General features: G+C 36.7%; 1 protein-coding gene and 1 long non-coding RNA gene across 4 annotated transcripts in view; one reads left to right on the forward strand and one right to left on the reverse strand.

Annotated features, from left to right (window-relative positions):
• LOC147008138 (nidogen-2-like) overlaps positions 1 to 1,077 on the reverse strand; it is a 56,789-nt gene extending 55,712 nt beyond the window's left edge. For all 3 annotated transcript variants that reach the window (XR_015053577.1, XR_015053578.1, XM_085865346.1), the window contains exon 1: positions 995 to 1,077. The gene's annotated coding sequence lies outside the window, so the exon portion shown is untranslated. The remainder of the gene's footprint in view (positions 1 to 994) is intronic.
• A 335-nt stretch (positions 1,078 to 1,412) lies between these two features.
• Positions 1,413 to 2,875, forward strand: LOC147008139 (uncharacterized). The gene is made up of 3 exons (XR_015053604.1): positions 1,413 to 2,148; positions 2,246 to 2,410; positions 2,508 to 2,875. It is a non-coding gene; the product is annotated as an uncharacterized LOC147008139 (long non-coding RNA).
• Positions 2,876 to 6,000: the final 3,125 nt, after the last annotated feature.

The following is a 6,000-nucleotide window of genomic DNA, read 5'->3' on the forward strand; positions in this document are numbered from 1 at the left end:
CGCACACCTCCGCCACGCAACACCTGATCCATGAGAACGTATCGGGCCCATTACATGTTTTTCAAATGTCGTGCCGCTGTATGTATCGTTTGTGGCTCTCTCTCTCTCTCTCTCTCTCTCTCTCTCTCTCTCTCTCTCTCTCTCTCTCTCTCTCTCTGGTGAAGATTCACTTTTAAAAATTAAATAATTCTCGCATCCGGATCCGGATCTCCACCAAAATCGAATCAATTCTTCCTTGCCGCACACCCAACCTGCCCACCAAGTTTCGTCTGAATCCGTCCACAACTTTTGGAGATCTCGTGCTCACACAGACAGACAGACAGACAGACAGACGAGGGTGAAACACATGATGTCCATTTCCCTTGGGTGCTGGAGGCGAAGCGTGGAGGTGAGCAGTGAGCCTCCACTCCCAGCCTCGTGACACGAGATCCCAATGATTTCGACCGCCACGCTTTCCACGGCAACACGAAGGGTGACCTGAGAACCAGGGGGAACTTATTCGAACTGAAATCCAAATTAATTACACTTACACGAACCGTTATGGGGAAAAAAATAATTCGGAGAAGTAAAAATAACGTTGCTCATCAAAGTGAGGAAGTTTATATGAGCCAAATGTCGGTTTGAGTCCAGTTTGTCAGTGTCAGGATCAGGATTGGGTTCGAGTAGAGAATTTGGCGGGAAATGTACCACGTGGTCGGTTTGACTGATCATTCCGAAACCTTCACTAATAAAACAACACACAAGACAAATAAAATATCCACAAGTCACAGATTATATATAAATAAATAAATAAATGTTTGTCCGGACGTGAGAGCCTGATGAAACCTTATGAAGGCCTAATTAAACTTGAATTTAATAAATAAAACGCCATATTTACACACATGTAAATGGCAAACCTGTCAAACCAAAAGGAAAACATGTTGTTAATCGTCTCCTCAATCAAAAATGCATTAAAATGTCGATATCGTTAAACACAAAACCACACAAACCATACCGAGTACAAAATGGCAGGGACGCACTCTTCTTCTTCTTTTTCTTCTCCATCAGGTTCTTCTTCTTCTTCATGCAATCATTCACTTCCTGTAAAACGGTATCGATTTCAAATTCCATCGAACTGTATCGTTTATACACATATTAATTTAACACATTCACGTGGTTTCACACTTTTGACTTCGTGGAGCCCAAATCTTTTGTGGGGGAAAAAAATAAAAGAAACGGAATACGGCTTCTTCTTCTTCATCAAAATCGCGTGCAACACGTGGGATATCTTTTTAGTGATTCTTCACCATTGAATGATACAGTAATGCAAAAACAAACAAACAAATATATATATATATATATATATATATATATACATATAACTATATATATAAATATAAATATACAAAGCACTGAAAATGTATATAAGTAGGGTAAGAATACTGATTCTGGCTCACTTTTCCCCATGTAAATGAATGGGGGATTTTCAGCGATTTATATTTTTTTTCCCTAAAAATAAACCCCCCTTTTTATCCCAAGGTATATTTATTTGTCTCCCCTTTTAACCTGGAGGTTGAACCTCATTGAATTGAACACCTGGGGGTTGAACAGCTCACTCATTGAACCTATAAAGATTTGTTCATTCTCAAATTCCTTCAATAGTTTAATTTTCTTTGCACAATAATCCCCATCTAAAATATTGACAAACAAAACATTTGAATCTTTATATTTTTTAAGATACCCCATTTGTGCCATTACGAAATGATAAACTTCTCTTAATGCTCTTGTTTGACCACCTCCTGAGCCACAGGTTATTTTTTGTTAAGCCCCGCCCACTTTTCTTTAAGCCCCGCCCACTTTTGCTAAGCCCCGCCCACTCTTACATCATTTCCAGTTCATCTCTGACTCACAAAGAAATCACTAGAAAATTACAGGATGTTATGGTTTTGAAAAATTTCCCAATGAAGGCTTGCCTAGGCTTGCCCAGGGAATTTCCAAAGGAAACCACACCCACCAGTCTTTCTCTATAAAAGCTTCAAACCCAGGCTCCATTTTAAACATTTGTTCTTGCTGGCAATGGTGTTCTGTGTGCTTGTCTCAAACTCTCTGTCTTCTATGGAACTAAACCTTCAAGTTGATGAACTGGATTCAAACCTCTTATCTATTGAGGTAAGATTTTTTATTTTCCTATTTTCAAACTTTGATTGAAGCATACTCATTTAATAATTAAATAACTTAATTAATGCATTATTATTTTCTCTCACAGGAAATTGTATCTGAAAATACTGCTTTTGCTACAACTTGGGGGGAAATTGTTGGCTTGGTTGAAGACCTTGAGTGGGATGACTTTGGTGTTCCTTGGAACTCTCTGTCTTCTATGGAACTAAACCTTCAAGTTGATGAACTGGATTCAAACCTCTTATCTATTGAGGTAAGATTTTTTATTTTCCTATTTTCAAACTTTGATTGAAGCATACTCATTTAATAATTAAATAACTTAATTAATACATTATTATTTTCTCTCACAGGAAATTGTGTCTGAAATACGAAATGAAAATACTGCTTTTGCTACAACTTGGAGCGAAATTGTTGGCTTGGTTGAAGACCTTATGAGCGACCAAGACCCACAGAACGAGTTCGTCCTTGATGACCCAACCAAAGAGTTATACCTTGGAGACCAGCAAAATCCTGAAAAAGAGTTTTACAGCAATAGTACTCATTGTGAGTTATCAAGACAATACCCACTGAACAAGTTATACCTTGATGAGCCAGAATACAAGTTTTACCTTGGAGACTCACAAATTTTGAAAAAATCAGTAAATGAGTTCTGCCTTGATGGTTTAAATAACTACCTTGGAGACTCAGGAAAAGGGTTCTGCCAAGATGGTTCTAAATATGGGTCCTACCTTGGAGACTCACAAATTTTGAAAAAATCAGTAAATGAGTTCTGCCTTGATGGTTTTAATAACTACCTTGGAGACTCAGGAAAAGGGTTCTGCCAAGATGGTTCTAAATATGGGGCCTACCTTGGAGACTCACAAATTTTGAAAAAATCAGTAAATGAGTTCTGCCTTGATGGTTTAAATAACTACCTTGGAGACTCAGGAAAAGGGTTCTGCCAAGATGGTTCTAAATATGGGTCCTACCTTGGAGACTCACAAATTTTGAAAAAATCAGTAAATGAGTTATCCTTAAGAGACTTTGTAAGTTGGTTTTACTTTGAATACTTGAAATGTGGGTTCTGGATTGATAACTCACAATGTGATACATATCTTGGAAACTCAACGGGAATGTGGTTATACCTTGAAGACTTGGAAAGTTGGGTTTATGTTGGACACTTGAAACTTTTTTGGGGGCTTTTATTTATTTATTTATTTATTTATTATTATTATTATTTTATTTATTTATATTTTGGAGACTTTTGGAGTTGCTATCACTCTTTGGGATCTAAACCTATCGATGTAGTTCTTTGTCGGATGGTGCTTGATGGGAGCAAGATCAAGAAAGTTCTGGGAAGAAAGTGCAGGCTTACTCCCTCTTTCTACGTCATCAAACCTGAAAGCCTTAAAAGACAGAATTGGAAGAAGAGAAAAAACAAAAAATATACATTGTTCGTTCTGGGAAGAAAGTGCAGGCTTACTCCCTCTTTCTACGTCATCAAACCTGAAAGCCTTAAAAGACAGAATTGGAAGAAGAAAAAAAAACGTAAAAATATATATATATAGGTGGAAATCTCATTTTGAAAAAGACATTGTGTTGGGCGAGGATTGAGTTGGGGTTGAGATTTTGAATGTGAGGGTTGGGGTTGAGATTTTGAATGTGAGGGTTGGGACACACACACATACACATCAACAAACAAAAGTTAAGCCTTGACTATTCAGTTGAGGATTCTGTGTTTGGGGTTCACAGATCTAAGAACGTCCCCCTTGACACACATTATATACTGTTATACACCTCGGACTTGGCCCTCGAGTGTCCACAACGGTGTATAGTAGGAGGGAGTGAAGCGCCAACCTATTGCTCCCATTGCACACACACACACAAACAAAAGTTAAGCCTTGACTATTCAGTTGAGGATTCTGTGTTTGGGGTTCACAGATCTAAGAACGTCCCCCTTGACACACATTATATACTGTAATACACCTCGGACTTGTCCCTCTAGTGTCCACAAAGGTGTATTATCTGCTTAGTTTTGTCTTTTGTAATTCCTGTGAATAAAATGAACCTAAAATCTCTTCCCCTTCCAAATCATATATTTTATAAGTCCAAGGAACTGTATCTATTACATCAACAATTTAAAAAGTTCTTTCGTCCATCGTTCAGTAAAACCCTTTTCAAAATGAGATTTCCACCTATATATTCTTACGATATCACCAACTTTGAACTTAGGTTTTCTGACATTCATCTCTTTTTCATATTTTAATTTTGTAAATGTTTCTGATGGCTTCATATTCGTTGACGTGTGAATCGTGTCATTATACTTATCCACAATATCCTGAATAAAAGATGACCATTGTTGTGAACCGAGTTGTGTGAATTTTTTATATAGTCTCTCTTTTAAGGTACGATTAAAACGTTCAACAACAACTGCCTTCCCTTCATTAAAGGTACTGTATAATGTAATACTGTTATTTTTTAGAAAATTCATAAATGTCTTGTTATAAAACTCTCTACCCTCATCAGTCCACAATTTCTTAGGTTTTCTCTTACTTTTATTAAATATCTGTTGAAAAGCTAACATAAGAGTATTACCTGTTTTGTTTTTTAAAGGGACAACCCACGCATATCTACTCCTCAAATCAATAACGGTTAAAGCATACTTGTACCCCTTATCATTATTGAGTTCAATCAAATCAGCAGACCAGATATAATCAACTTCCTTGGAATAAACTTTCCTTCTCTGAAACTTTGTGAATATTGGTTTATGTAATTCATCAGCTAATTGCTCTTCAGTCTTAATGGCATCATTAGAGCCTATAAGTTTTTTGAATTTCCAAGTCCAAGTTTCAATTTAGCACTAATCATCTTCTTCACGATGAACCTATCAACTTTTTCTCTCAAGGTTGGATTTTGTATCAGAGACAAATTATACAACATTTCTCTATCGGCTTCATGCTTTTCTTCCAACGTTGTGGTATTCCCATAATCAATATCGTGTCTCATGCACACTTCATCAACTCTATTGATTGGTTTACTCCAGGATTTAGGATTGTCTGCCTCATCTAATCTTTTATCTAAGTTTGTGCCTGGACCACAGAAAGAATAACCTGGAAGATGTAATTCCCCTGGTATTCCAGTAGTTGTAAATTTACTTCCTGATAAAAACTTTTGTATATCTCCTCCGAGTTTGTGTTTGGAGATAAATTGATTTTTTTTTTGAACCACACACCGAACATATACCTTTTTGTATAACCCTGTTATTTTTACTTTTAATATATGAAATATTTTTAGTATTAGTTTTCTTTTTACATTTGAGACAATAACTCATTTATTTATGAGAAAAATTTCTGCAGAGTGCAAAAACCTTTTTAGTTTCCAACATGCACATTTGAATCTTAATTTTTAAAACATAAAGAATCCTTAGAAATGCCTTCACTCTCTCCTCCATTTATTTAAGAAAAAACTTGAATTAAAATCCATATCTTGTCGATGCTAATAGTCTTGTCGAAAGTATTGCAAATAGACTTGTCAATTCTTTGTTTTCCTCCTCGGTGGGTTGAGTTATTTTCTGTAATACCACCAATGTTTTTTGAATCTCACTGGTTTCCATATTTTGATATTTATTCATTCTCTCTCTTTCCTCCCTCTCTCTCTTCTCCTTTTCCTCCTTCTCTTTCTTCTCCCTCTCTCTCTTCTCTCTTTCCTCCCTCTCTCTCTTCTCTCTTTCCTCCCTCTCTCTCTTCTCCTTTTCCTCCTTCTCTTTCTTCTCCCTCTCTCTCTTCTCTCTTTCCTCCCTCTCTCTATTCTCTCTTTCCTCCTTCTCTCTCTCCTCCTTCTCCTTTTCCTCCTCTTCCCTCTCTT

This window comes from Eptatretus burgeri, chromosome 21 (genome assembly GCF_056783735.1).
Source record: "Eptatretus burgeri isolate ZD-2024b chromosome 21, Ebu_testis_v1, whole genome shotgun sequence".
NCBI lineage: Eukaryota > Metazoa > Chordata > Myxini > Myxiniformes > Myxinidae > Eptatretus > Eptatretus burgeri.